The sequence below is a fragment of the Aedes aegypti genome, chromosome 1, assembly GCF_002204515.2.
Source record: "Aedes aegypti strain LVP_AGWG chromosome 1, AaegL5.0 Primary Assembly, whole genome shotgun sequence".
Taxonomy (NCBI): domain Eukaryota; kingdom Metazoa; phylum Arthropoda; class Insecta; order Diptera; family Culicidae; genus Aedes; species Aedes aegypti.
In genome coordinates this window covers 69,547,680-69,574,589 of record NC_035107.1, presented here as the reverse complement: position 1 = coordinate 69,574,589, position 26,910 = coordinate 69,547,680, and the positions used below count along the sequence as shown (strand labels likewise).

Here is a 26,910-nt window from a genome sequence, read left to right as displayed (position 1 = left end):
GCAGAAGCTTGGAAGCTTCTCCGCAGAAGCTTGGAAGCTTCTCCGCAGAAGCTTGGAAGCTTCTCCGCAGAAGCTTGGAAGCTTCTCCGCAGAAGCTTGGAAGCTTCTCCGCAGAAGCTTGGAAGCTTCTCCGCAGAAGCTTGGAAGCTTCTCCGCAGAAGCTTGGAAGCTTCTCCGCAGAAGCTTGGAAGCTTCTCCGCAGAAGCTTGGAAGCTTCTCCGCAGAAGCTTGGAAGCTTCTCCTCAGAAGCTTGGAAGCTTCTCCTCAGAAGCTTGGAAGCTTCTCCTCAGAAGCTTGGAAGCTTCTCCTCAGAAGCTTGGAAGCTTCTCCTCAGAAGCTTGGCTTGGAAGCTTCTCCTCAGAAGCTTGGAAGCTTCTCCTCAGAAGCTTGGAAGCTTCTCCTCAGAAGCTTGGAAGCTTCTCCTCAGAAGCTTGGAAGCTTCTCCTCAGAAGCTTGGAAGCTTCTCCTCAGAAGCTTGGAAGCTTCTCCTCAGAAGCTTGGAAGCTTCTCCTCAGAAGCTTGGAAGCTTCTCCTCAGAAGCTTGGAAGCTTCTCCTCAGAAGCTTGGAAGCTTCTCCTCAGAAGCTTGGAAGCTTCTCCTCAGAAGCTTGGAAGCTTCTCCTCAGAAGCTTGGAAGCTTCTCCTCAGAAGCTTGGAAGCTTCTCCTCAGAAGCTTGGAAGCTTCTCCTCAGAAGCTTGGAAGCTTCTCCTCAGAAGCTTGGAAGCTTCTCCTCAGAAGCTTGGAAGCTTCTCCTCAGAAGCTTGGAAGCTTCTCCTCAGAAGCTTGGAAGCTTCTCCTCAGAAGCTTGGAAGCTTCTCCTCAGAAGCTTGGAAGCTTCTCCTCAGAAGCTTGGAAGCTTCTCCTCAGAAGCTTGGAAGCTTCTCCTCAGAAGCTTGGAAGCTTCTCCTCAGAAGCTTGGAAGCTTCTCCTCAGAAGCTTGGAAGCTTCTCCTCAGAAGCTTGGAAGCTTCTCCTCAGAAGCTTGGAAGCTTCTCCTCAGAAGCTTGGAAGCTTCTCCTCAGAAGCTTGGAAGCTTCTCCTCAGAAGCTTGGAAGCTTCTCAAGCTGGAACTCTCCTAGAAGATTGGAAGCTTCTCTCCTCAGAAGTTTGGAAGATTCTCCCAAGAAGCTTGGAAGCTTGTCCTCAAGAAGCTTGGAAGCTTGTCCTCAGAAGCTTGGAAGCCTCTCCTTAAAGCTTGGAAGCCCCTAAAGCTTGGAAGCTTCTCCTCAGAAGCTTGGAAGCTTCTCCTCAGAAGCTTGGAAGCTTCTCCTCAGAAGCTTGGAAGCTTCTCCTCAGAAGCTTGGAAGCTTCTCCTCAGAAGCTTGGAAGCTTCTCCTCAGAAGCTTGGAAGCTTCTCCTCAGAAGCTTGGAAGCTTCTCCTCAGAAGCTTGGAAGCTTCTCCTCAGAAGCTTGGAAGCTTCTCCTCAGAAGCTTGGAAGCTTCTCCTCAGAAGCTTGGAAGCTTATCCTCAGAAGCTTGGAAGCTTCTCCTCAGAAGCTTGGAAGCTTCTCCTCAGAAGCTTGGAAGCTTCTCCTCAGAAGCTTGGAAGCTTCTCCTCAGAAGCTTGGAAGCTTCTCCTCAGAAGCTTGGAAGCTTCTCCTCAGAAGCTTGGAAGCTTCTCCTCAGAAGCTTGGAAGCTTCTCCTCAGAAGCTTGGAAGCTTCTCCTCAGAAGCTTGGAAGCTTCTCCTCAGAAGCTTGGAAGCTTCTCCTCAGAAGCTTGGAAGCTTCTCCTCAGAAGCTTGGAAGCTTCTCCTCAGAAGCTTGGAAGCTTCTCCTCAGAAGCTTGGAAGCTTCTCCTCAGAAGCTTGGAAGCTTCTCCTCAGAAGCTTGGAAGCTTCTCCTCAGAAGCTTGGAAGCTTCTCATCAGAAGCTTGGTAGCTTCTTCTCAGACGCTCAGAAGCATGGAAGCTTCTCCTCAGAAGCTTGGAAGCTTCTCCTCAGAAGCTTGGAAGTTTCTCCACAGAAGCTTGGAAGCTTCTCCTCAGAAGCTTGGAAGCTTTTCCTCAGAAGCTTGGAAGCTTCTCCTCAGAAGCTTGGAAATCTACTCAGAAATTTGAATAGCCTCTCCTCAAAGGCTTGGAAGACTCATCAGTGGAAGCATAAAAAGTTTTTTTTAAGAAGATTGAAAGGCTTCTCTTCAGAAGCTCGGCAAGAAACCTTCATAGCTGCTGAAGAGCAGCTTTATGAGGAGTTACTTTTTAAGCTTCAGAGGAGTAGCTTTCTACGCTTCTGAGTAGAAGCTTTCTAAGCTTCTGAGGAGAATCTTCCTAAGTATCTGAGAAGCTTTCTAAGCTTCTGAAGAGATGCTTTATAAGCTTCCGAGGAGAAGCTTTATAAGCTTCTTAGGAAAAGCTTTCTAAGCTTCTGAGGAGGTGCTTTCCAAGCTTCTGAGTAGAATGTTTTCATGTTTCTGAGACAAGCTTTCATAGTTTCTGAGGAAAAGCTTTCCAAGCTTCTGAAGAGTAACTTACAAGGTTCTGAAGAGATGTATCGAAAATAAGCTCCCCAAGATTTAAAAAAAAACATTCCAATCTTTGTAAAAAAAAATCACTTCAAAATCCCAAGCGAACGCTGTCCTTCAAAAAAAAATAATTCCAAACTACTGAGCAGAAATTCTCCAAGCTAATAAAAGAAGCTTTTCATACATCTAAGATATAGCTTGTCAAGCTACTGAAAAGAAGTTCTCTATGTTTTTGAATAGAATAGCTTCCAGGAACAAGCTCTCCAAGTTCTTGGAAGAAGCATTTGAAGCTTCATTGATGAACCATTTGAAGCTTCGTAGATGAAGCATTTGAAGCTTCTGAAGGGAAGCTTTCCAATTTTCTGAGGAAAAGTTTCCCAAGCTTCTAAGGATAAGCTTTTAAAGCTTCAAAGAAGCTTTACAAGCTTTTGAACATAACCTTCACAAGATTCTAAGAGAAAAACACCAATGAGCTTCTAAAAAGGAATATTTTTGACTTGTCAAGCTGATTTTTTTTTTTTTTTTGAGAAGAATAATTTAAATTCATACCATATAAATTTCAATATTTTGGTAAGAAATTATCCAATTTTTCGAGGAAAAACAACCCAATCATTTGAGCGAAGTTTTTCAACTTTTTTCGCAAGAAACTCGCTCGAAGTTTGGGAATAAGTTCCGCCTCAGAAACTCGAGAAGAATAGATAGATTCATCTCAAACGATAAGGAGCAGCACAAATAATTTGGATTATGTTTTCAGAAACCTGGTACGTTTCTCCTTAGTAACTTTGATAGGTTTTTGTCCGATTTGTGAACAATTTTTTAAAAGGCTTGGCGGTCTGCTTCTCAAATCTTTCGACAGATTGTGGATTAAAATTTATAAAGCTTCTTCTTTGAAGCTGGATAAGCTTCTTTTTCGACTTGTGAATAGATATTTTTAGAAGATTTTTCTTAAAAAGTTTCGTAGAAGCTCGAGAAATTATCTTGTCCGATCTTTTAAAACATTTTTAAAAGATTTTTGACGAAATCCTAACCAACATTCGGAAGTTATGTTAAATTGAATTCTTCCGGAACGTTTTGGTAGATTTTTTCGATTATTTCAGCGAGAATTGTCTTCATTTCCCGAGAGAATGTTCCTTTCATGTCCAGAGAGAACCCTCCCGGATATTTCAAGGAGATTCTCTCTGGAAATGTCTCCTCTAACTTTCTGTGGATACCATACTCGAAATTCCACGAATAAGAATTCCTTAAGTTACAAGTATTATTAAATTACAATAATAATAAGATTCAAACGACGAGTCCACTGATGTTCAAATGAGCTTGAAGAACATTTACGAATTGAACCACAAATCTTCCAAGCATTCTTAGCGAGCGTTCTTCCAGTAATCCGTCTACCTGTAAGTCTCCTTCGGCTATAAGCCATACCTTTAACTTGGTTGGTCCACCATTATTTACTGATTCATCATCATAGCCCGATCAGCTGTACTTGTACAACAGATATATTGGCGTCGGCCTAACAGACATCGCGAATGTATAAATGCTGATGATCATCTACGATTTTTTAGAAAACAGTGTTGCCTTTCACATGAGAATGCAGATCAATGAGGAATAAGAGACAAAATTAAGAATACATTTGATCCATGCAACCGATGGTTAAGAATGGAAGATAGAAGATAGAATGTAGAATATAGAAGATAGAAGATAGAAGATAGAGGATAGAAGATAGAAGATAGAAGATAGCAGATAGAAGATAGAAAATAGAAGATAGAAGATAGAGGATAGAAGATAGAAGATAGAAGAAAGAAGATAGAAAAAAGAAGATAGAAGATAAGAGATAGAAGCGATATGATAGAAGATAGAATAAAAATAGGACACTCTATACGAATGCTCAATTAATTTAAAAGAGAAGTTCTTCTGAATGACACTGCATTACATCAAGACAATTAGCTATTAGGCACATATCACATCGTTATTGTTACATTTGTCCCGCATTTTCCATAAATCAATTACCAATTTCGATCGATTGTTTTCAAACAGAAGCTTATTGAAAATTTTCAACCTTAAGAGCTTGGGAAACGTAAAAAATGTCAACAATTATTGAACGACGATTTCCAATGTCTCTTCAGCCTTCTTGCTAGGCCCAATCCATGGAATCGATTTCCAAATGCATCGAGAAAACCCTCGGCAAAAGCTCGCATGCGTATTCACAACGGCTCTTTGGCTGTGGTGTGATGGCAATGCACACGGCCATATTGGCCGCCATAATTTACTTGACTTCATACGTCTTCTTCCAACCTTCAATCCGTCGTTCAGTCGATCCAATTTGCCGGGTTGGCTTATTGAGAGACGGACAGAAACATATCTATTGCTACAAGCAATAGATTTGAGGCAAGTCGCGTCGATATATGCGGAATTGATGGTGATGACGGCTGCCTTCCACTAAACTACTGACGACTGATGTTAGTGTGAGTACTACACTAACAAAGCCGAGTAGTGTTATGGATGAGAAACTTTGGCTGATGGCAAAGCCAGCAGTGCGAATCGATCGCGATCTGACGTCAGAACCGCAAAACGACAACCACGACCGAGGATCAGCTAAGCTAGGCGCGATTGAAGTTGCGATGTTTTGGAATGTGATAGCGCACGAGTGCGCCGATTAATTGCACGGCCAAAGTGCGGACGATTGAAACGTCCGTTGATTGAAGAGTGTTACGACTTCTATGGGCAGACGGTGATTTTAACGGAATTTGTTGGTAGAATAGTTTATTAAAATTTTAGTTAAAAATATATAAAATGAAAGATAAAAGACAGAAAATAGAAGATAAAAGGTAGAAGATAGAAGATAGAAGATAGAAGATAGAGGATGGAAGATAGAAGATAGAAGATAGAAATAAAGGTTTCGTGATGTAATCGTATGTGAAGAGAAAAACTTGTAATTTTTTTAAAATTTTTCCATTTTGTCAAATGCTCTCTAGCAAAGCCAAATAAAATTATAAACAAAAATTCTTGTGACACATCTTCGATACAAAGTACTTTCCACCAATTAGACAACGTTCTCGAAAATGTGAAATTTCGATCGTCTTCCTACTTTGTCCAACACTGGAATCGCAAAAGGTCACATTGACGGCGACGACATCGGCACAATCCAGATTGTGTCAGTCAAAGCGCGAAAAGCCAAGAAGACGAATGTCGTGTCGTCGCCGGAGTGTGACAAAGTCACGACTCTCGACATTTCTACATTTGTTCCCGGTCCCCCCATCGCCCCAGTCTGGAGCAAAATCGATACGTACGAGAAATCTGATTAGGGAGGCGATGTTCGAAGCAAAGCATTGCACTGCTCCCACTAGCGGAGGCGGTAGCATCCGTGCTACGACCTCGGCTACCTTTGCCACCAAAGCAGCTACCAGCGGCGGGATCGCCAGTACAGTTAACCAGTATGGTGGCGGCTGAGGCGGCGTTGACTCTCCCGAACGACCAGCCACTTCTCCGGATTGAATCACTCGGATCCACTGGGACAAACATAACACTCTGATTTTGGACCTTGGGTAGGGTCTTGTCGGGGAGGGGAGGGCACTCGCGCTGCGATCTTCCCACAATTGCAACCAGAAACCCTTTTGAGACACTCCGATAACCCACAGAAAGATCTCTTCAAGAACACAACGGACCTTCGGTGTCACACTTTAATCGAAAACGAGAGTCGCGACGGCACTGACTGCGCCTTCGTCGACTCCACCACGCTTCGGTGCTGCCTTAACAGCGCGCTTACAGAAGTTGCCAGGTTTGGGGCTGGAAAACCGAAAGCAGCGCTCGCTTCGAGGACGAGGACGGCTGGCTCCCCGACGACACACAATCAGCAGTGCGCAATTTTTACAAGCGCTCGACTTGAGTACTACACATACCTATACCCTCTGTCGGCGGCGGTGGTCGGTCTTGGTTGCGATGACCAATCGAAGAAACGACGCCTCGCCAGTATGTGAAGTAATATCGTAGCAAACGTCAAAACTCGAAAAGTATACCGTGGAATTGGTTTCGTTGGGACGGGAGGGTGTTTTGCTATTCTGCAACCGCGACGACAGTCGAGGCAGCCACGGTGCTCCCCGGAACGTTATTATCAGAAAAAAATCTTCATGAAATATGTGCTCACCAGTCGAACTCTATGGCTGAACTGAATTCTCTTAGCATTTTTCCCATATTTTTTATTATGGAATACCCTAGGTACCCCAAAAAATTTGAACCTTTGTCCGAAACCATCACTGAATTTGAAAGTACTCATGAATTGGTACGCATGGGTAATTTCATTTATGTTTTTGCCTGAAAATTTCATCAAAATCGGTCGAAAGATTGCGAAGTTACAGAATTTTGAAACTTCGATGTCAGTACCTAGTACTATAAAGGTTAAAACCGTTGTATAAAAAATGTAACTCGCGAGACTCTTTATTTTAAAACTATACCAACCATGACTAGAATTTATTCATAGTTTTTTTATAAGGATCTCAAGTATGACCTCATAGCCCAATATAGACGGATTTCATGCCAACTCGACAAAGGGATTGGCAGTACCCCTTCAGAATTCAATGAAACTTTCTGGGTGTGAAGACTATGTGAAACTAAGATACTTTACATACTTTGTTTTTTTCAAAATCGATCTAGACTAACATTTGGAAAGGGTCAAAGTTTCGTTTTTTACTTTTTTTATAAACTCGTATTACTCAAAAACGGTAAGACCTACAAAAAAGTGTTGTATGGGGGACTGTCGTGAAATTTCCTGACGTTTTAGAGAAAAATATAGAAAAAATAAAAACACATTTTCTACACTGAAAAAAAATATTCAGAACTTTAAAGTCGATTTAAAAAAAACGGCCATTTCAAATTTTGATCATCCTTAAGCAAAAAGTTTCGTAATTAAATTTACTAAAAGTCGTCCATACATTGCAAATTGGGCATATTTTAGGGAAAAAAGTTTTTATAACTTCAAATTTTTTGAGTCCCAAACTGAAATTTATTTTTTCAAAGATTTTGTTTTAAACCGTCAAATATGATTATGTTTTCAAGTGATAAATGAGTTTAAATCAGAAAATAGATTGTATTTTTTATTGAGAATAGTTAAAAAAACGGAATTATACAGTGATTATGTTTTTTTAAATGCAGGCAATCAATGGACTTCGCCTCTGCCTATGATAAAATCAACTCCGTTCAACAATCCGACGGATTTTTATGGTTTGAAAGGTATCACAACAGTATTGCAAACATTGAAAAGTAACAACCTTATCCATACCCCATTAAATTCTCATCTAGAAAAAGTTTTGTGAAAAAAAATCTTACTAAACGTACCTGCGTTGAACGCCAGATTAATAAGAAATAATGAATTGTTTGCATTGTTATCAACCTAAAAAAAAGTTGATAAGCTCATAACTGATTAATTTATTTGCAAATAACAGTCTGCTTTTCTACGAAACAAAAAAGACTCCTTTAAACAAGGTTAAATACTGGTAATTAGCGACCTTTCTGAAAATTATAACGCTGCTCAAGGATATCACTGGAATAATTCCCAAGCAACGATACACCAATTCTAGATTTACCATAAAAAAGATAATAAATTGGAAAATGTTAGTTTTATTATAATATCAGACCCATGACACAGTAGCAGTTCAGCTATTTATTTCAAAATTGATAAATTTTGTTAAACAAATCAAAAGTTATTTTTTAGTAAGATGGAGGTGCAGCTCATTATAAAAATAAAAATAAAATTGTCAGCTTATGTAATTTCAAGAAAATACATGGATTGGAAGCAGAGTGGCACATTTTTGCCACATCCCACGGCAAAGGCCCCTGTGACACTATTGGTGGCACTCTCAAGCGAATGGCAAAAAGAGCGAGTCTTGCAAAATACTATGGAAACACAATCGCAACTCCGCAAGAACTATTCGACTGGGCAGTGAAACAAACTGATACATGTATCACCAAATTAAATTTCTGTTATATATCTAATGAACAATAGGTTAAAATGTCAGAGCAATTGGTGGAATTTTTTGATAAGGTTAAAACTGTCCCTGGTACCCAAAAATATCATTGTTTAATGCCTATTAGTGATACACAAATTGCAGCCAATTCAGAGGATGAACCAAAAATATTCAATTTATTCAGTAAAGCCCAAAAATAATGTAAATATTCATGTGCAGATACTATGTATTAGGATATACAGCAATAATAAAAATAAAAACAAACCACGACTTTTTTCATAAGCATAATATTGACCCTTTTCAGACACCTGTTAAGATTGGCTTTGACCAAATAAGAAATAAAATATTACTGTGATATCTTTCCAACCAAAAAAAAAACCCATCGGATTGTTAGACGGAGTTGATTTTCTCATAAGCAGTTTGGTGCGAGATCAATTGAATTTCATCAAAAAAAAACTGTATAATTCCGTTTTATTTCTTTTAACTACTCCCAATAAAACAAATATGATCTATTTTGTGATTAAAACTCATTTATCACTTGAAAATATAATCATACTAGACTATTTAAAGCGAAATAAAAATAAAATAAAAAATTCATTTTGGACTAAAAAAAAATCGATGTTAGAAAAACTTTTTTCCCTAAAATATGCCTAACTTGCAATGTATGGACGACTTTTAGTAAATTTAATTACGAAACTTTTTGCTTAAGGATGATCAAAATCTGAAGTTCTGGCCGTTTTTTTTTAAATCGACTTTAAAGTTTTGAATCATTTTTTCTTTCATTGCAGAAAATGTTTTTTTATTTTTTCATTTTTTTTCTAAAACGTCAGGAAATTTCACGACAGTCCCCATACAACACATTTTTGTAGGTCTTACCGTTTTTGAGTTATACGGGTTTATAAAAAAAGTAAAAAAAAAACTTTGACCCTTTCCAAATATTAGTCTAGATCGATTTTGAAAAAACTAAATATGCAAAGTATCTTAGTTTCACATTCTTTTGACATCCAGAAAGTTTCATTGAATTCTGAAGAGGTGCTGCCAATCGCGTGTCGAGTTGGCGTGAAATCCGTCTATACAAGAAAGAGCACAGACTAGCTGCATTCGACGTATTGAGGATCGGAGCCCATCCTCAATTTGTCAAGAGCGAAAATCTGAGATCTGACGAGCTGAAAACTTGATCAATTGGTCACCACCAAATAGTGACCAAACGATCAAGTTTTCAGCTCAAATGAAAGTTCGGTTCTTCAAATTTGTGCTCTTGAAAATTTTAGGTTTGGCTTGCTTTCAGCTTCACCTTAAATACTGTGACGCGTCCTGTTTAACAGACTGAGACCGCTCAAGTAGTTCTTCGTCGTGGAATGCCAAGCTGGTTTTCGTGAGGACTGCAAGACAACGGACCAGATGTTTACCTTGCGAATGATCCTAGATAAATTCCAGGAGTATCTGTTTATTGATTTCAAGGCAGCGTACGATTCAGTGAAAAGAAATCAACTGTGGCAGATAATGTCTGAACATGGTTTTCCGGCGAAACTAATTAGCCATCCAGGTTTCAAGGTAGGTAAGGATCTCAAGGACATTCCAGAAATTTTCTTTGGAAATCTACGGACAACTAAGAATTTATCCACGGATTTACCAGAGATTTTCTTCAAAATTTTCGTTCATTACGAATTTAATTAGATTTAAGTTTTCTGTACAAATAATGTTTAAATGTATAGAACTGTTAAATTCCTTCAAGATTTTTTTTACAAAATTCAACCAGGAATTCCTCTGAGGATGCTTTTGAAGATTGCTAAAGATATTCATCCAGGGATTGGCTAATAATCCATAGAGATTCTATCATTTTTTCCAGCAGTTTCTTGCTGATATTAGATCTATTCATTTACGGTTTCTTGGGATTTCCTTCAAAATTATCAATTGGAGTCTTTTCACGATTTTTTCTGAGGATACCTCCAGTAACTACTCCAGGGCTTCCATTGATATTTCTCCAAAGAAACAACATCAAAGAAGTTCTGTACGAATAGAGCCAAAAATTTCTCCATTGAATTACCCAGAAATGTTTTTAGACATTATTAGGAGAAAAACTGAAAAATCCATTTGTGATGTAAATCCTAAAACAAATCTCTGATAAAACTTTTAAAACTACATTTTGAACTTTTAAAGATTCTTAAGATCATTTCAATGGTAAATGATGGCAAAAATCATCATTTTGAACTTTTTTGCTGACTCCTTGAAGAACCTCTCCCACCAGTGCATGTTTTAACAGGAAAAATCGAATCATTCTTCTTCTTCTTTCTGGCGTTGCGTCGAAGGAATTATTAAAACAATTAAAGCATTTCTTTTGAAAATTCAGGGAAACTTAACTTTATAAAATTACTCGAGAAAACTATGGAAGAGTCTTATGGTGTAATCTCGGTATGCAATGCTGGCGAACTCTGCAGAGAAATATCGGGAGAAAATTCCTTGGAGGAACTTGAACCTGGAAGAATGATCTAAATAATTCCTGGGATTTGGAGAGATTCATGGGGAATCCTTAGAGAAATCAGTGGAAAAATCCTTGAAAGGTTTCTGGCAGAATTTCTAGAGAAATTTCTGATGATGATAATGATGATGATCCCGCCACATACCCCTACAAAGGTTTGAGCTAGACGATATATCTTTAAGATAATTAATTTAATCAGATATTGCAAAACGAAACGGTCTGATTATTTTTTACAGATATAAATAACATAGAAATGTTCATGCAATACAGCAACAAAGAAATTTTGTAAACACCATTGATCTTAACCACAGATGTTCATAAGCATAACCAGTGATCCAGTGAGGTGATTCCAACAAAATCCAAAACCTTGTCAGGATTGAAAACTCCGCAAGACGATTTCAAAACTATCAACAACATTCGCATTTTCAACAAGTTTCCGACATTCAACATTGATAAAATCCGTGAGGGGAAATCCCTGAAAAAATGACTGTTTTTCCAAAATATGGTGAAGATTTTTTGTAGGAACCTTTTGGAAAATTTGTTGATGACTCTCATTCCCGAGGGTGCGACATTACATCAATTTTAACAGTATCAACGTTCAACTTCTATAGAATTTCCGTAATAAAATGTTGGAGGATATCCGTTAAGAATTTGTTGAGACACCGTTGAACGAATCTATGGGAGAATTGCTGAAGGAGCCCAGACAACCAGAATGAACGTATTATGAAATTAACTTTTACGTTATGCGATGCTTATATGTGTAAAGTTCCATATATAAGTTCTCGCTAAAAAGGCCTTATACGTACAAAAGACGATGTACGTGCATATTTTATATGACGAAAAACAGCATGCAATACGAGTGCACGGATTTTATTGAGAACTAATCTCTACTCTTATGCGACTTAATGTATGATAACAATGTTTATTTGACAGCTACCACGGATTGATTCGACTTACTTTGTACAAGTATACGGAACGAAACGAAATGTATATATAAACTCATAAAATGCGAGGAAATTCATCGATCAAACGATTTCATCCGCCATGCAGTTCGGATGTGAAGCAATTTGTATAAATAAACGACTTTGTTCGTATAGCTATCCCGACTAGAGGCTTGTAACAAAAAAATAATAAAATTTTATCAGAATATGATATGCATACCATATTATTATATAATTTTGTTAGGCTCCATTATCCACAGAACATAATAAAACATAAATATAACACAATGTGTTTTATTTCCCTTTAAGATATTTTTTTGTTCATTTTTAACAACTTTATAACAAAATAGATTGATAGTTATGCATTTCAATACTATACAATATTATCGTATATCGAACAGTATTATAATTTTGATACTTTGTATCAAACATTATAACTTGATTTGATATGTTTTTGATAGAATTAAAACACATTTTGTTATGTTTATGTTACTATTCATACACTTTTTGTTATAATTTTAGTTATTTTAACAACATCCTGCATCAAGTTTGTAACAACCTATGTTCGAAAAAACCTTATAACATAATAACATGTGCTGATATAATTTTGTTATGAATCCTTAGTCGGGATTCTTGCAGCAGAACCTGGAGTTTTCGAAGAACTTAATGAGTATAGGTGTGCAAGCAAAGTAATGCTGGCTAATTGAAACTATATCTCACACTAGAAAGTAGTGTGTCACAATGATAAAAATTCAATATATTTTCGAAAGCTCTCTTTCTCACATAGAAATCGGAGAACATCCCTCTGTAATCATAGTTACATAACATTTTGTAAATGCATAAATAATGTCTCTGGAAAATGCCTTTCAATTGACTCTGAAGTAAACAACGTTCGGAAGATTAAATTTTGGCAGAACATCAGACATAACTTGAATTCTTCTTCTTTCTGGCGTTACGTCTCAACTGGGACAGAGCCTGCCTCTCAGATTAGTGTTCTTATGGCCACTTCCCCAGTTATAAACTGAGAGCTTTCTTTGTCGATTGACCATTTTGCATGTGTATATCGTGTGGCAGGTACGAAGATACTCTATGCCCTGGGAATCGAGAAAATTTCCTTTACGAAAAGATCCTCGACCAGTGGGATTCGAACCCACGACCCTCAGCATGGTCATGCTGAATAGCTGCGCGTTTACCGCTACGGATATCTGGGCCCATAATCTTAACTTGAATTATGACATATATTTTTGAATGATTTTTCCAATCACAAGTTCAAAAGCAGTAACGGTTTGACTAAAGTGAATTTTTTGACGATTTTTTATAAATGACATAACTGAACATATTGAAGGAATAGCTTCATGATATCGTCGAAAATTACACTTTAGTTAAACCGTTATTACTTATAAACTCGTGATTACAAAAAATATTGAAATTCAAGTTATATGTGATGTTCTGTGAAAATTTCATTCGAATCGGTCCATAAATAACTGAGATCTAGCTTACCAAAGTTGGTAATTTTGTATGGAAAATCGAAAAAGTTGCAAATGTTTTGTCCAATACTGTAGATAAGAACTTTTGTAAAATCATTTTGAGCGAGCGGTAACAAACCTCGATGTAACATCCTAAAAGACGAAATGAAACCAGCGTAAGGGCTTTTAAATATATGACGAATATCTCCTGATAAGTTGTTTATAAGCCACATTTTTATAACAATGAAAGCATAATGATGTCTGCCGACTCGTAATTATAACTGGAACGGAAAGTTCAAGTAAACATGGAACAAATATGCTACACACCGTAGTCAGACAATTCTACGAGTGGGATGTTTAAAATTTCTATTTTTTCTCTAGAATTAACTCATATATAAGCATCGTTATATTTTGTTTTGTCAACATATTTTTTTATTATCGAAATAAACAATCAGACAAACAGACTACACTTCTGCAGTAACACAGTTAAGGTTTGAGATTACTTCAACATGATTAAGGGCAGACTTAGGAGTTTTATCATTGTCTTCATACGACAAACAAAATTAGGTTTCAAGGGGCAGTGCGCTTCGGAAGCCCAATCAAGCGGTTCCTTGGTTCTCATTGACGGAGTGTTTTTTTTCGGTTCTTGCGTTTTACTGGGAAGTGCTGATGACGATACTGAAAGTGATTGACAACTGCCCTATCATTGCCCTATGCCTTATCAATTGGTGAGCTCGTTTCATGCTTCTAATTCAAATAAGTTATATGTGTAAACACAGATCTTTTTATGACAACGGTTTGCATCAGTTACCAAGGTGAATCCAGATTTTGTAGCTTTTGAATCGTTCCCACTAACAAAAATTCCTTCCCGTGACAACCATGAAGATGCAGAGGTATTCTCGGTCTTTAGTAACAATAAATGTCACCCGTAACGCGGGTAGATCACCTTTTCGTGGTGCGTTACGGGGTAAGATCTACCAATTCGAACCCTAGTCTCATCTTGTTTGTCGGGCTAGGTTAATATGTTCTGGTAATTCAAGGATTCGCGGTACAAAGTCCTTGTTACTGGCAACAGTTTTTGAAATTGAATCTATTTTACCTAACAGATGGTTAAAGACTCGGAGTTGGTCAGTCCCGAGACTACACTTGAAGCCAGGATAACAATCATGACCTTGTAAAGCTTCGAATTCTCGAAATTTCACACTGCAGATGGTGAGCTACTCCCAAGCTCCATCTGTTGATTCCTTGTGCAATTTTGATTATTCTGGTCATTCACGGAATAGCAACTACGATTTGTGCGGTCACCTATTTTCATGTTCAAATTTCGGTTTTAAGAATAGGTTTAAAAATACACTGCTCCTTCAAAATAGAATTTCTTATCAAAAAATTTGGTCAGCAAATAAGTTTTAACAGAACCACTTCAATGTATCGACATTGCATTACGACTCATACTTTCGAAAGGGCGTAACTTCAGAATAGGACTTTCCGATTTCTTTTAAAAGTTTGCCTATACACACCGTTTAGCTGCAGGAATCGACTGGTAGAGACAAATTTGATTAATCTTTTGTTTTTTGTAAAACTAACGGTCTGGGGAGCACCGTGGACAGTGTATTATCGAACGATCACAAACACCCCCAACCGTCTTCGTCGCCGCCATCGCAGTCGCCGTCGAGTCACATTGGAATCTCCGAAAACCAACCGCCGCGACGGATGACCACCTTCAGGTTAAGGTCGCAGCAGAACTGCGCGCCTTCGGACTACGGTCGTCGGTAGCTGCGGTGAAACCTCTAACGGCTAAACCAATTAACGACTTCCCCCTTTTGCGATTACGGCGAGCGGAGGCCTGAGTTTTATTTTAAGAAGAGATAATCGGTCAATCGGGCGGGTTTCTGTGTTGATGGATTAGTGAGTAGCTGTTTAGCGGTTAGCCACGGTTGGTGGATCTGGTGCGATAGATTTGCATATTTGGCTGCTAGTTATGGAGGTGAAAGTCGCAATCTTGGCTTGTTTCACTGAATTGAATAAGTTGGTGATTAGTCGTACATTATTTGATTTATAATTTGACAATCAATTTACAGCATTTGATTTGTAAAATCATGTTCAGTGTTTAGCATGGAAGCTTCTCCTCAGAAGCTTGGAAGTTTCTCCTCAGAAGATAGGAAGCTTCTCCTCAGAAGCTTGACAAATTCTCTCCAGAAGCTTGGAAGCTTCTCTCCAAAAGTTTGGAAGCTTCTCGCCAGAAGCTTGGAAGCTTCTCGCCAGAAGCTTGGAAGCTTCTCGCCAGAAGCTTGGAAGCTTCTCGCCAGAAGCTTGGAAGCTTCTCGCCAGAAGCTTGGAAGCTTCTCGCCAGAAGCTTGGAAGCTTCTCGCCAGAAGCTTGGAAGCTTCTCTCCAGAAGCTTGGAAGCTTCTCTTCAGAAGCTTGGAAGCTTCTCTCCAGAAGCTTGGAAGCTTCTCTCCAGAAGCTTGGAAGCTCCTCTCCAGAAGCTTGGAAGCTCCTCTCTAGAAGCTTGGAAGCTTCTCTCCAGAAGCTTGGAAGCTTCTCTCAAGAAGCTTGGAAGCTTCTCTTCAGAAGCTTGGAAGCCTCTCTTCAGAAGCTTGGAAGCTTCTCTGCAGAAGATTGGAAGCTTCTATTCAGAAGCTTGGAAGCCTCTCTTCAGAAGCTTGGAAGCTTGTCCTTAGAAGCTAGGAAGCTTCTACTCCTGGCTTGGAAGTTTATCGTCAGAAGCTTGGAAGCTTCTCTCCAGAAGCTTGGAAGCTTCTCTTCAGAGGCTTGGAAGCCTCTCTTCAGAAGCTTGGAAGCTTCTATTCAGAAGCTTGGAAGCCTCTCTTCAGAAGCTTGGAAGCTTGTCCTTAGAAGCTAGGAAGCTTCTACTCCTGGCTTGGAAGTTTATCGTCAGAAGCTTGGAAGCTTCTCTCCAGAAGCTTGGAAGCTTCTCTTCAGAGGCTTGGAAGCCTCTCTTCAGAAGCTTGGAAGCTTCTCTGCAGAAGATTGGAAGCTTCTATTCAGAAGCTTGGAAGCCTCTCTTCAGAAGCTTGGAAGCTTGTCCTTAGAAGCTAGGAAGCTTCTACTCCTGGCTTGGAAGTTTATCGTCAGAAACTTGGAAGCTTCTCGTTAGAAGCTTGGAAGCGTCCTGTCCTAGCATAAGCATTGAAGCTCCTCGTTAGAAGCTTTGAAGCTTCTCCACAAAAGCTTGGAAGTTTCTCGTCAGAACTTTTGAATTCTATCGTCAGAAGCTTTGAAGTTTCTCGTCAGAAGCTTGAAAGCTTCTCTTCAGAAGCGTGGTAGCTTTTTTCCAGAAGATTTCTCATTCACAAGTTTGGAAGATTTTGACAGAAGATCAAATATAGGTGATTTATGTCTCGAACTTCCATCATCCCCGTTAATAAGAAACGGACAAGAAATCTTAATATCTCCTGATGGATTGCCAGCCAGCTAATCAAAGACAATCCGTGCTGTTAACAACCTTTCCTTAGACATCCAAGCAATCTGCTGATGGTTCCGATTTCGTAAATGGGCGAGCGAATGCTACGTCTACTCTTTCTCGTTTCGCTCATTATTCTGCAATCTGACGTGGCAAGTGTCAATATGTTCCTTCTTGGCAATACGCTTCTGCTGGAATGAAGTTTGTATTTGAACTTCTCGCTCAATCTTGTTAGCGTTGTGCTGAAAAATATCACTTTTGCAAGTGAAACTACCTTTTTGTAGCAACCTTGAGAAGCCAGAAACCGAAGTCCGAAGATGGCCCACGAGGAATTCCGAGCTGAAGAAATTCTGAGTGCTATCATTATTATTGCGTTTTCGGATCGCAGCACCTCAACCGAAGGAGAGGGGATCGTTCCGTATACTGTGTAGCGTGCGGTTATTAATTGCTAGGTGTTACTGTTTATTAAACGTTCCGCTCTAAATTGTACGCAGAAGAGCCCAGAGATGGAGGCAAGGTTGCTTTGCCGACAGCAATCGAACGCATGTGTTTCACAGGTTTTTTCTTCATTCCACTTGGTTTCAAGCAAATCGACGGCAGACGAGTAAAGTGGTTTGGTTCGACTCTGCACGAAAGGGAATTTATCCATCAAGAAGTAGCAGAAGCACCAGCAGCAGCTCCAGGGGAGGTAATCGTCTTCTAAACCAAACCGCTAGCTTCCCAATTTCCCTCCGAAAACGAAACGGAAGAAGACCCATCAGGTGGGATCCCTCTACCCCATGGTTTCCCAAACTGTGGGTCAAGAGAAAACACATACAAAATCAACAAATAAAATAAACACCAAAAATTTTCAAAAGTTTAAACATTTCAGATGTTTTATATACTTTCCAAAAATTTTAAGTGTCTATCGGTATACTGAATAGTATTTGCAAAATTCCAATGAATTTCAAATATTTGAATTGGTTTCAAACAATCCTCAATATTAATCAGAATTTAAAAAAAAATATTTTTAGAATTTCTAAAATATCGAAATTTTTTTGTTCAAAAGCTTTTAGGTGTACGTTGAAAAACAAAATATATCGAATAATTTACAACATGTTCATTACATTTTAGTTTATTGGAGTTTTCTCCAGGCATTCTTAAAAAGTAATAGATATCCAAGATAATACTCGAGAGTTCCGAAAAATTCCACAAAAAACTCAGTGCTCATCAACGCAATTTTTTCGAAGTACAAAAAAATGTTATATTGATAATATAAGTACATTCTTATACAACTTAATTTAGTGTAGATCTCAGATAAGTCGCCAAAAACTGAACTTGACAATTACATGGGTCATGCATCTGAAAAGTTTGGGAACCCCTTCTCTACCCGATCGTAACCCAGGGTGCACCACTTCGGGAGCTTCTTCTCTCAACTCTGTGAACCACCCATGGGCGGCGATTGATTGTTTCGAAATCCGGTTCGTCTCCTAAATGGTCATTTTCTCACGATTTGATGAGATGCGCGACTGAACCGGACCAAACAACAGTTAGGGGCTACTAGGCAATGACCGTACCGCCGCCGCACCAAAAGGTTATTGGAGCGAAACCTTGGCGATTGATCGATTGATCGGTGACCCAGCAAGTCTCATCGGGCAATTGTAGCGGTTAGGCTTCGATTGATAAGTAATTATGCGGTCAGTTAGCCCCGTGTTAAAGCCCCAAGCGCGTTGCTAAATCGGTAGCGATCGCTTCTCGCTTCTCGGACGTTGCAGTGAGGGAAATTGTGAGAACGCAAACCTACTCCAAATTGGACGACCCTGATTGCACCGCAGCAGATCGTCGAGAGGTTGATCGAACAGAAAATTGATCGATTACGGCCGAGTTGCGGTTTGCCACTACATTGCTGTCAACATCGCTTAGGTTGACAAACGGTTCTTAGTTTGTAGAGACAGTTTGGATGCATTCTACTTTGAACAACCGTTTATTGTGAGCCTTCGAGCTTCTGAGAAAAAGCTTTCGAGGTTCTGAGAAGAATCATCCAAGCTTCTGAGAATTAGCTTCCCAGCAGCTGAAAAGATGTTCTCCAGTTTCTGAGAGGAAGTTTCTCAGCTTCTGAGAGGAAGTTTCTCAGCTTCTGAGGGGAAGCTTCTCAGCTTCTTAAAGGAAGCTTCTCAGCTTCTTAGAAAAAGCCTTCTAGCTTCTGAGGAGCTTCTCAGCTTCTGATAAGGAGCTTTTCAGCTTATGAGAAGGAGCTTTTCAGCTTATGAGAAGGAGCTTCTCAGCTTCTGAGAAGAAGCTTCTCAGTTTCTGAGAAGATGCTTCTCAGTTTCTGAGAGAAAGCTTCTCAGCTTCTGAGAGGAAGCTTCTTAGCTTCTGAAAAGAAGCTTCTCAGTTTCGGAAAGGAAGCTTCTCAGATTCTGAGACGAAGCTTATCAGATGCTGAGAAAGAGCTTCTCAGTTTCTGAGAGACAGCTTCTCAGCTTCTGAGAGAAAGCTTTGTCAGTTTGCTCAGAAGCTTTGTCAGCTTCTGAGAGGAAGCTTCTCAGCTTCTAAGAGGAAGCTTCTCAGCTTCTGAAAAGAAGCTTCTCAGCTTCTGAGAGGAAGCTTCTCAGCTTCTGAGGGAAAGCTTCTTAGCGTCTGAGAGAAAGCTTCTCAGTTTCTGAGAGGAAGCTTCTCAGATTCTGAGAGGAAGCTTCTCAGCTTCTGAGAGGAAGCTGCTCAGCTTCTGAGAGGAAGCTGCTCAGCTTCTGAGAGGAAGCTTCTCAGCTTCTGAGAGGAAGCTTCTCAGCTTCTGAGAGGAAGCTTCTCAGCTTCTGAGAGGAAGCTTCTCAGCTTCTGAGAGGAAGCTTCTCAGCTTCTGAGAGAAAGCTTCTCAGCTTCTGAGAGGAAGCTTCTCAGCTTCTAAGAGGAAGCTTCTCAGCTTTTGAGAAGAAGCTTCTCAGCTCCTGAGAAGAAGCTTTGCAGCTTCTGAGGAGAAGCTTCTCAGCTTCTGAGGAGAAGCTTCTCAGCTTCTGAAAAGAAGCTTCTCAGTTTCGGAAAGGAAGCTTCTCAGATTCTGAGACGAAGCTTCTCAGATGCTGAGAAAGAGCTTCTCAGTTTCTGAGAGACAGCTTCTCAGCTTCTGAGAGAAAGCTTTGTCAGTTTGCTCAGAAGCTTTGTCAGTTTCTGAGAGGAAGCTTCTCAGCTTCTAAGAGGAAGCTTCTCAGCTTCTGAAAACAAACTTCTCAGCTTCTGAAAAGAAACTTCTCAGCTTCTGAGAGGAAGCTTCTCAGCTTCTGAGAGGAAGCTTCTCAGCTTATGAGGGAAAGCTTCTTAGCTTCTGAGAGGAAGCTTCTCAGTTTCTGAGAGGAAGCTTCTCAGCTTCTGAGAGGAAGCTTCTCAGCTTTTGAGAAGATGCTTCTCAGTTTCTGAGCTTCTGAAAAGAAGTTTCTCAGTTTCGGAAAGGAAGCTTCTCAGATGCTGAGAAAGAGCTTCTCAGTTTCTGAGAGACAGCTTCTCAGCTTCTGAGAGAAAGCTTTGTCAGTTTGCTCAGAAGCTTTGTCAGCTTCTGAGAGGAAGCTTCTCAGCTTCTAAGAGGAAGCTTCTCAGCTTCTAAGAGGAAGCTTCTCAGCTTCTGAAAAGAAGCATCTCAGCTTCTGAGAGGAAGCTTCTCAGCTTCTGAGAGGAAGCTTCTCAGCTTATGAGGGAAAGCTTCTTAGCGTCTGAGAGAAAGCTTCTCAGCTTCTGAGAGGAAGCTTCTCAGCTTCTGAGAGGAAGCTTCTCAGCTTCTGAGAGGAAGCTTCTCAGCTTCTAAGAGGAAGCTTCTCAGCTTCTGAGAGGAAGCTTCTCAGCTTTTGAGAAGAAGCTTCTTAGCTCCTGAGAAGAAGCTTTACAGCTTCTGAGGAGAAGCTTCTCAGCTTCTGAAAAGAAGCTTCTCAGTTTCGGAAAGGAAGCTTCTCAGATTCTGAGACGAAGCTTCTCAGATGCTGAGAAAGAGCTTCTCAGTTTCTGAGAGACAGCTTCTCAGCTTCTGAGAGAAAGCTTTGTCAGTTTGCTCAGAAGCTTTGTCAGTTTCTGAGAGGAAGCTTCTCAGCTTCTAAGAGGAAGCTTCTCAGCTTCTGAAAAGAATCTTCTCAGCTTCTGAGAGGAAGCTTCTCAGCTTCTGAGAGGAAGCTTCTCAGCTTATGAGGGAAAGCTTCTTAGCTTCTGATAGGAAGCTTCTCAGATGCTGAGAAAGAGCTTCTCAGTTTCTGAGAGACAGCTTCTCAGCTTCTGAGAGAAAGCTTTGTCAGTTTGCTCAGAAGCTTTGTCAGCTTCTGAGAGGAAGCTTCTCAGCTTCTAAGAGAAAGCTTCTCAGCTTCTGAAAAGAAGCATCTCAGCTTCTGAGAGGAAGCTTCTCAGCTTCTGAGAGGAAGCTTCTCAGCTTATTCTTAGCGTCTGAGAGAAAGCTTCACAGCTTCTGAGAAGAAGCTTCTCAGTTTCTGAGAGGAAGCTTCTCAGCTTCTGAGAGGAAGCTTCTCAGCTTCTGAGAGGAAGCTTCTCAGCTTCTGAGAGGAAGCTTCTCAGCTTCTGAGAGGAAGCTTCTCAGCTTCTGAGAGGAAGCTTCTCAGCTTCTGAGAGGAAGCTTCTCAGCTTCTGAGAGGAAGCTTCTCAGCTTCTGAGAGAAAGCTTCTCAGCTTCTGAGAGGAAGCTTCTCAGCTTCTGAGAGGAAGCTTCTCAGCTTCTGAGAGGAAGCTTCACAGCTTCTGAGAGGAAGCTTCTCAGCTTCTGAGAGGAAGCTTCTCAACTTCTGAGAGGAAGCTTATCAGCTTCTGAGAGGAAGCTTCTCAGCTTCTGAAAGGAAGCTTCTCAGCTTCTGAGAGGAAGCTTCTCAGCTTCTGAGAGGAAGCTTCTCCGCTCCTGTAAAGAAACTTCACAGCTTCTTCTTAGAAGCTTCGTAGCTTCTTCTTACAAGCTTGCAGGCTTCTTCTTAGAAGCTTCCCAGGCTTCTCAGAAGCTCGCTAGCTTCTTTCCAAAGCTACGAGGCTTAACTTTAGAAGTTCGGGAGCTTCTACTCAGAACATTGAAAGCTTCTCCTCTGATGCTTGTAAACTTTTCCTCAGAAGAGCTTCTCCTCAGAAGTATCGAAGAGCTTCTCCTCAGAAGTATCGAAGAGTTTCTCCTCAGAAGCTTTCAAAAGCTTCTCTTCAAAAGCTTAGAAGAGTTTTTCCTCAGAAGCTTCAAAGAGCTTTAGATCATCAATATCAAAGAGCTTCTCTTTAGAAGCTTCATAGAGATTTTCCTTAGAAGCTACGAAGAGCTCAGAAACTACGAAAGATTTTTTCTCACAAGCTACAAAGAGCTTACTTTTAGAAGTGAGATTAGATCAATAAAGAGTCCAAAGTGTGCCGATATTAAGTTGAAAGGAATCCCAAAGTAAGCCGACGTGAATTTAAAAAAGTGTTCCAAAGTGGGTCGAAATTAAATCGAAAAATGGTTTTAGATTTGAGAGTGATTAGAAATGGAATCAAGAGGGAACAGGAATGAACAAAAGTGAGCCAAAAGTATATCGAGAATGATTTGGGAGTAAACAGTGAATAACCAGAAGTTGGGAATAGACGCTCACATGAGAAATCGAAACTATCAACCGGAACTCATGAGTGTCTGGGGAAAGGTTATTGGTGACACGGAATATCTTTGGTTAGTGGGTTGCAAATCTATCCGGGGAGAATTATTTATTGAAGCCCATGTATTTGAAGATGCGTAATGGTAAGTGGAGCATAACATTATAGTATCTAAGTTCCACAATTATGGGTAATGCGAGAGAATTTATAAAACGAGTTAATAAAAAGTCGACATCAAAAAACGAGTCTAACATGAGTGGAAAGTGAATCAAGGTGAGTTAAAACTAAATTTAGTGTTAATAAAGTAAAAATAAGGTTAGACCTGTGAAAGTGTTCATAGAATATCAAGCTGCGAAGAAGACATTGACACGTTATTAAAAAAAAAGAAGTAGAGAATTAATTTAACATGAGTCGAAAGTGAATCAATGATGATTAAAATATGAATGGAATTAAGATCGAAAGTGAGTAGAGGTTGAATCGAAACAGGAAAAAAAAGCGACACAGAGTCCCTAAGTTAGTCGAGATTAAGACGAAAACGAGTACCAAACCGAGTTGAGATTCAGTCGAAACAGAATCAAAAAGTGTGTCAAGATTAAGTCAAAAAGTCACAAACTAAGTCGAAATGAAATCGCAAAAAAGACTCAAAGTCGAACTCCAAAGAGCTTCAGAAAGAATATCAGAAGGGCTTCTCCTCTTAAGCTCGGAACCTCGAAAGCTTATCTTCAGTAGTTTGGAAGCTTCTCTTCAGAAACTTGGAAGCTTTTCTTAATAAGTTTCTCCCGAGAAGCTCGAAAACTTCTCCTCAGAAGCTATGAGGCTTCCTCCTAAGACACTCGGAAGCATCACCTCAGAAGCTGGGAAGCTTCAACTCAAAAGTTTGGAATAGCTACTACTCAGAAGCCTAAGTAGCCTAACTTCCCCTCAGATGCTTCGAAGAGCTTCCCTTCAGAAGCTTCTTTTCTGCATCTTCATGTCTCCTCCTCGAAAAGCATCTTTCTCGGAAGCTTGGAATTCTGCTTTGAAGTTTGTAAGAGATTCTTCGAAAAAGTTTGAATAAGCTTTTCCTCAGACAGCTTCGAATGGTGTTTTTATCAGTACCTTCAAAAAGCGTTCTTCTCTGTAGAAGCTTCTCTTCAGAAGCTGGGACGAGCTTCTCCTCAGAACTCCGCGAGAATGAGTCGAAAAAGATTCCAAAAGGACTTAAGCCTAAATTGAAAAAAGCGTCCAAAGTGAGTCAGATTTAGTCAAAAAAGAGATTGTAATCAATCAAAATACCGTCGAAAAAAAATCACAAAGTGGGTCCAGATTGAGCTTGAGCTTGATTGGCCGCCCGTGGTTGCTACTCCAGTATTGCCAGATCAGCTGCGCTTACACAAGGAACCAACCGAATGACTGCTTGGGACTAACAGGCATCCTCCGTGTATAAGTGCTGGTGATCTTCTATTTTTGGACGACAATGGTGCCTGCCACGTCAGAATGCAGACCAATGTGGTGAAGGGGTAGGAATCGATGATGCATTATACTGGCTCTCACGTAGACCGTATATACCACTGCATCTACGCCAGTTCATGCGGGAGTGTTTGGATTGGGGGAAAGGCATGGCAGAGAGGTTTGCTTTTGTGGTTAGCAGACTGTCTATGAATCAGGCGTAAGGAAAGGCATGCGCGTGGAAGAATAGAAGCGTTAGGGAAACGGTTTCTTGTCCGTCTCTGGTTCTAGGGTTTGCTATGAACGAATAGTTTGAGTGTGACAGATTTAGAATGGAAGATAGAAGCAACTGAGAGATATACAACTAAAAAGTACGAGGAAAGGGACGGGCCTGGGATTGAACCCATGACCTTCTGCTTATGAAGCAGAAGCGGTAGCCATCAGACCACCAACCACATCTATCACAAAATGGGTCCAGATTAAATTAAAACAAGTTCCAAAGTGAATCGAGATTAAGTCGACTAATTGTCCAACGTAAGTCGAGATCAAATAAAATGAGAGTCCAAGAAAAGTCGAGATAAAGTCAAAAAAGAAAGTCGAAAGGTTGAAAAAAAGTGTGAAGTGAGTAGAGATTAAGTGAAAACAAAATCGTATAGCTAAAAATGAATCAAAATAAGTCGAAAAAGAGCCCAAAATGAATCGATATTAAGACGACTATTACACTATTGTGTATCGAGATATGCTCAAAAAGATGTCCTAAGTGAGTCGAAGAGCTCAAAGTGAGTCGGTATAAAGTCGAAAAAGAACTCCCAAAGGTTTTGGGATAGGTCGAAACTGAGCCGGGTTGAATCTAGCTAGGTTCTAAAGTGGATTAGTGAGTCGAGTGTAATGTGAATACGATTTGAATTCAAAATTTTGACTTGAGAATTCAATTCGAAATTTTTAATTTGAGAATTCAATTGGAGGTTTCGATTCGAGGATTCAATTCGAGATTTGAATTAAAAATTTCGATTCGATCATTGATTTTGATTCAAAAATTAAGTTTCTAGTTCTAGATCTACTCATGTCGGATCACTTTCCGGCCTTCAAAGACGTTGTTGGGCATACACTATAATTATAGGATCTCAAATTTGAGAATAATTAAGTCATTTAAATTCAACCATATTGTGTGTAACAAGCGTCAATCATTACAACCGTTCAAGGTCCAAACGCCAACCCCCTTGAACAGTCAATTATTACTGGTAAGCAAACCCCAATCACCCGGATTGGAGGATCTCCGCAACGTTCCGATTCGTTCCGATAATGGAACCAGCACCAAATTTGGAAGTGAAATGTGGGAAACACAGTTATATCCGACCGACGTGTTGCATTTGTACGGCATTTGGAGCTGCTGCTGCACTGCATCGGACTTCAACGGGGACGGGAGAAAGCGAAAAGAAAAAGAACCGATCCAAACGGTAGTCCCAGTCAGAACCGGAGCAGACCAGCTTGGTGCAGTACCGTAATCTGGGGTAACATTGAACAGTTTTTTTAATGTGTGTTTGGAAAATTTCCAAAACTCATTGTCATAAAATGTGTTTTTTTCAATTGAATTTGTTATGTATCTCATCGTAACAACATGTCTACTTGAAGGTTTCAAATAAAGAGCTTTTGGTTTGTGTGGAAATATTATTAGTTGAGTTTTGGAAGCATTAGGAGGAATCTTCCATTTTTGCAAGTATGAAGAAAAAATATCCAAACTTTTTTGCCATCTACTACAGATGACACGTAGGCTTTGTCCTTTGGCGGAGAGGCCTCTGTCATCCGCAAACAAAGATTGTTGACATCCTTTAGGTAACTCAGGTAAGTCAGATGTAAAAATATTGTACAATATTTCCAGAATGCTACTTTGAGGCACACCAGCTCTTTCAGAAAGTCTGTCAGACTTGGAGTTTACTGATTAGAGGGAAGCAAGCGAATTGAACGAAATTTCATATCTCGATCAATTTTACCCCGTTTTACGGTATGTAAGAACGTGCAACGGTTTCGTCCTCAAACAGCAGGCTGGAGCTGACCTTTTAATCCGATTTGTTTGGTTCGATTGCGTGGAAAGAGAGAAGGGGCTTGGGTTGGGGTCCGGTGAGCAACGTAATTAGGTGTGGCGAGTTGTACTGTCGATGCAGAACAGCAACAGCGCCACAAACAGTTGGTGAGTGATGGCCAGCCGGAGTCCAGTTCTTCGCGGTATCGATTTTAATGCTGGTGTCGTGCGGCCTCACCCATAGGCACAGTAGGTACTGATAGATGGATGTTCTTCGATGGGCGGGACGACGTGGTGGTTTTTTTTTTCTGGGATGATATACCATACGGAAAGGTTGATAATTTGAATAAGGGGAGCAACTTTGAAGCACTGTTTTAATATCCTAATATTCCCGACACGCGATTAGTTCAAGTGTCTTACAGTAGAGGTCAATTGGTAGTCGATACTAAGTATTCTTCTTACAATAAGCAGTGGAAGTTTAGTTTCTCTAGGTCTGTTGAAACTAATGAGGACTTGCAGAGGAAGGATCAACGAAGTCGACAACGATTTGCTCAAAGCATATTTCAAATTAGTAGTTTTGCTCAGTTTGGCATTTCTTCAAAAGAAGTTTCGAAATTCTGTCAGGCAGCGTTCATTCATTACGTAACGCTAAAATTGTCAATCTTCGAATCAACCCCAACGAAACGATTCTTGTATAAAAGAATCATTTTTTTTTTGTATGAGCCATAACGCTTAAGCTTAGTCACTCTTTCTCCCTAGAGCATTACGTAATTTGTGAAACCAGCTCATATAGTTTTATTCGTGGTTGCTACTGCACAGTGATTGATCGATTTCACGATCAAAATAGAATAACCTTGAAACTATTGATTCTAGATGTTTTTTTTTTTTGCATCGATGAAGTTGTAAAACACTCCTCAACCATCTTATTTCATTAGAGTTTTATCTCAAGGTGTTAAGTGTCCAGTATTTTTATTTGATCCGGTGTACCTTACCAAAAAAAAAAATTAATAGGAAGGCTTTAAAGCTTAAGATTTTGAATAAACGATATATCATATGTGAAAAATACTTCAAAAACTCTTTATTTACCATAGTATGTAAAAGTAGAAAGTTAGAACTTTCAATTGCCATGGAACTAATGGAAAATTTTCATTAACAAATGTTAAGGGTTGTTCAA

At 39.8% G+C, this 26,910-nt stretch overlaps 1 protein-coding gene across 2 annotated transcripts in view; it reads right to left on the bottom strand.

The window, feature by feature from the left end:
• The window catches only part of LOC5578628 (serine-rich adhesin for platelets), a 550,189-nt gene that overhangs the window by 368,179 nt on the left and 155,100 nt on the right, over positions 1 to 26,910 (bottom strand). The window lies entirely within an intron of this gene.